Raw genomic sequence first — 4810 nt, forward strand, 5'->3', positions numbered from 1 at the left:
TATTTTTCTAAAAATAAATTCATCGTTAAATATGTAGAAATCAACTTAAGGCACACTGTGCAATTACTGTGTCATCTTCTCCACAGCGTGTCTGTGCTGAAAAGTCACAGGGGGGAAAAATAGAAAAGTATCTAGTGATGAAGTCCATGTTAGGGCTGGAGACTGCTCTGAGAGAAGCAAGTTGCCCTTCTGTGATTTTCAATTAGCCAATCCACAATGATTATTTTTCTGCTAAAGACAGTCTTCCTTGCCTGAATTATGACCTGTTTTTATTCTTTTTTTTAAAAATTATCTATTTCCTTTTGTTATTATTATTAGTTTTAATCTGACCAGAAAGAGACACAGAAAGAGAAAGTGAGAAAGCAACCTGCCAGATCCGAGACTCGAACCGCAGTTGGCCATGTGGGAATACAGTGCCTCCAAACACCACACCAGGTCCTGTTCTGTGTTTATTCTTATTTTGACTCCTCTCATCAGTGGTGCTTGTCTCTGGGACCACAGAGTTGACTGTGCTGTTGTATCGTGTGCCTGTGGTCACCCTTGCACAAAAGCTGATACTATGGCTGTCTCTGCTTTGATAGACTAGTACATAAAGAATCAGCACCCAGGGTATTTAAGAAAACCTGATAGGGAACCAGCAGTTAGCGTAATGGCTATGTTGCTGGACTCCCACGTAGTCGACCGCGGTTTGAGTCCCAGACCCGATGGCTTAAAACTCACGTCGGGCGTGTGTGCGTGTGTGCCCAAGATCCCGAGAGGAGAATGGAGGAGAAGGGATTGCGGCATGAGCATCCCCACTGGGGGTTGATTTCTCGTTTTCTGTCTCTAATGTCTCTCTCTGTCTGGCGAGCGCATGTGCCCTATAGCGAAAATCTCTCCAAAAAAAAAACAAACAAACAAACAAAAAAACCCCCCAAAAAACCTGATGTTCCCAATTGTGTGATAATGATTCAAGCCTAACAGATTTGGGATAGATAATGTGAATTTTACTGCCCACAAAGTTCAGGAATTGAAGAACAGAGTCCAAGCCTATCCTGTTCTGACCTGTCTGAAGAGCCAGGAGCTCAGGGTCCTCATAGTATAAAAAATGACACAGATGGTGACGTGTCCAGAGGGTCATCATCATTGTTGTTTTAAATTTTGAGCAGTTACCACATAATGCTACCAAGCCCTGACCACTCAGTCCACATCTCCTCGGATGTGTGCAGACTAGTCGTTCAGACATTCCTGTTGTTTTTCCTGCTTAAACAGTATTATAAAGTATGCCAGAAAAAACTGCGATTGTGATGTTGTTTCCTGATTCAGAACTGTTTAGGCCTTGCCACATTACAGGACTGTCAGAAGTGTTCTAAGATCATATAAATAATCCCAAGGTTTCTGAGAATAAGTGCTGGGAACGACAAAGCAGCAGCCGGCTATTTTAGGGCTCTGCTTCTATTTCTAAAACCTTGTTCTTGTTTTCCTCTCTTAAACATGGCTGACATGACTGTTGGGTAAGCTTACTAAGGTGAAACATTATCCTTTTAAAAAATCTCTCACTTGGTAAGTGAAGAAAATCATGTGACCATTGCTAACATAAATTAATTTTGGCTAAAGTGAGGTTTTAGCTAAAACCTTGGCCCAAATCCTGAAGACCATTAACAAACACAAACAAGTAGTGGCTTATGTTATTTGTGTTAAATCCAAAGCTAGCTGTCTGTTTACAAAATAGACTTGGTTTCTTAAGACAACTTCCTGGAGTCTTTGCCTCGGTGTTGGGTTTCTTAGCCAGCACACACAATGCCCTGGAAGGTACAAAGGCCTGGATTACCCAGCCGGCCAAGCAAAAGGATATGGGTTAAAGCAAAGTATAAAGAGGAAAGACTTCAAGGAAGAGGCTTTGGGTTCTCTCCTGGAGGAGGGCTAGATGGACTTCATTCCTGGGCGAGGCCAAAGGTCACATTCTTCCTGTCTCAGGCAAGACAACGGTTGGCGACTGCAGACCTTTTCTTCCCTTGGTTGCAGACTGGCTTTTATTTCTAGCCGGCTGGCAGCGCAGGGGCCGCGTGCACTGCAGGGCATGACTGGGCCCAACCTGAAGTCCTCGGTAGCCTCCTTCCGGCTTTCCTCAACTCTAGCGTGTGCTCTCTGCTTTTTTTCATGGGCTTAACCTTTAGGTAGACATCAGCTAGAATGTCTAAGACTGATGACCGAAGGCAGCACCGTGGTTGTACTAACCGAGGGATCTGAAGATAACCAACAGAAAAATTAAAGAGATGAAATGATTACAAGTGGCTGTCTCTAGGAAGCTCAACTGCTGGGGGACCAGAGACTGTTTCTATTGTAAGCTCTTAAGTACCTCTTTTAGCTTGTTTGTTTTTATTACTGAAGTCACTTTATGAGTTACTTCCACTAAAAACAAAGCCATTTTAAGTTAAAAAATGTGTTTTAATAAAATATTGTTCATATGATTCATTCTTTTGTTTTAATATAATATCAAGTTTGTACCCAATTGAAAGTTCAAATTTAAGGGATTTTCCCCATTCATAAATGTTTAGTATCAGGGCCCTACAAAAAAATCTGGTTGTGATACATTTTGTAGTAAAGCTACAGCTGAATGAAGGAGAAAAGGAGTCCCTGACTGCAAACAATGGAAAACACTGATTTTTTTGTTTTTGCTTCTGTTTAAAACATTTTATTACTATAGAAAGAAATCAGAACAGAGCTTAATAGAATGTATTGGAATAAATGTGGGGATTCCTTTGATTGTCTCTTTGAAGCAGTGTAATCATCTCTGGGGGTACCTACGGTGTCATCCATGTAGCTGAGCGTGTGCACTGCGAAGACAAGTAGGCCTGGACTTAAGCACTGGCTCTCCCACCGAGTCGCCTCCAAGTTCATGCTCTCTCTTGCATAAGATGCATCTAACCATAGCTCCCACCTATAGGGCTGTCATGAGAACTAAACGGATGATCTATTTAAATGGCTTAGCACATAATATTTGTCTGAATAAATGCCCAGTAAATCATTTAGAAATTGTGTCCTGTGGTGTAACGGCTATGTTGCTGGACTCCCATGCAGTCAACCATGGTTCAAATTCCGGACCGGTGGCTTAAACTCACACCAGGTGTGTGTGCGTGCAAGCCCAAGATCCCGAGAGGAGAACAGAGGGGAAGGGATTGCGGCGTGGCCATCCCCCTTGGGAGGTGATTTCTGTCTCTGTCTGGCAACTGCATATGCCCTATGGCAAAAACCTCTCAAAAAAAAAAAAAAAAAGTGTCCTGAAAGTCAGAGAATTTGCCAGTTAGGGCCCAAAGGTAAATAATTTTGTCTCTTACTTTTTTCATTCCAGTCTCATTGAAAGCAGCCACATGGTCCCTGTGGCCAGACAGACAGCAGGGTGACAGGATGGGATCTGGCACAACCTGAGCATCCCAGGCTCCGGGCAGCTGGTGGCCAGCTCTCAGAAGCTCCCACACACCTATCCTCCAGCCAAGGTCAGCCTGCTGTCCACCAAATTATTTTTGGAAGCAGAAAGTGAATAAAACAGGCTTCAACTCCACTTGGAACAGGCCCACAACATCACTTCCAGGCCCCTGGTGTGTTGGGGAAGCCCAGTTACCGCCCAGAGGCCCCCAACTGGGCTCAGTGGTCAGCAACACCCAACTATGTCATAGTTGGGTGATACCCCAGGGATGTTGTAGAAGTGTTTGCCCATCTCATCTGCAGGCCAGCTAGTGCAGGGAGCCCAGAAGAGAGGTAAGTGAGGGGACAGAAACCCAGGGCGCTGTGCTCTTCTCCCTGGCTCCAGGCCTGACTTTTGAAGGAGCAGAAACTGGGCAGTTCCGAATGTTTCCTAGGCTGCCATGGGCAAGGTCATAACTGGTAGACAAAGAAAATATATTTTGGGAGCAGCAGTTGGTGTGATGCTTGTGTCGCTGGACTCCCATGTAGTCGACTGCGGTTCTAGTCCTGGACCCGGTGGCTTAAACTCACACCGGGCACTTGTGCCTGCATGCCCAAGATCCCAAGAGGAGAATGGAGGAGAAGGGATTGCGGCGTGACCATCCCCCCTGGGGGGTGATTTCTCGCTTTCTGTCTCTCTGTCTCTCTATGTCTATCTGGTGAGCGCACGTGCTCTATAGCAAAACCTTTCCAAAAAAAAGAAAATATGGGAACCAGCAGTTAGCGTAATGGCTACGTCGCTGGATTCCCACGTAGTTGACCGCGGTTCGTGTCCCGGACCCGATGGCTTAAAACTCACGCCAGGCGCGTGTGCGTGCGTGCCCGAGATCCCGAGAGGAGAATGGAGGAGAAGGGATTGCGGCGTGACCATCCCCCCTGGGGGGTGATTTCTCGCTTTCTGTCTCTATGTCTCTCTCTGTCTGTCTGGCGAGCACACGCGCCCTACAGTGAAAATCTCTCCCAAAAAAAAGAAAATATATTTTCCCTCACGGTTCTGGAGGCTGGGCGTCTGAAGACGAGGTGTCAGCAGGGCCATGCTCCCTCCGAGATTCGAGATTTGGGAAGAATCCTTCTTGGCCCTCGAGCTCCTGGGTGAGCGTCAGTCCCCAGCCTGCAGCTGCGTCACTGCCCAGGTCTCTGCCTGTCATCATGTGTTTCCCTCTTTGTGTAAGGACGCCGATCACACTGACTCAGGATCCAACCATGGTTCACCCTAACTGGATTGTGTTTGCAAAGACCCTAAGTCCATGTGCTCTCAGTCACAGGGCTTATGCTTCAACATACCTCTCTGGGGACACAAGTCAACCCACGACAGAGACCTTGAAACTGAGCTCTGCTCTGCCGGCCTGGCTTCCCTAAGGCAAGG

The sequence above is a fragment of the Tupaia chinensis genome, unplaced genomic scaffold, assembly GCF_000334495.1.
Source record: "Tupaia chinensis unplaced genomic scaffold, TupChi_1.0 Scaffold000644_1, whole genome shotgun sequence".
NCBI classification, from domain to species: Eukaryota; Metazoa; Chordata; class Mammalia; order Scandentia; family Tupaiidae; genus Tupaia; species Tupaia belangeri.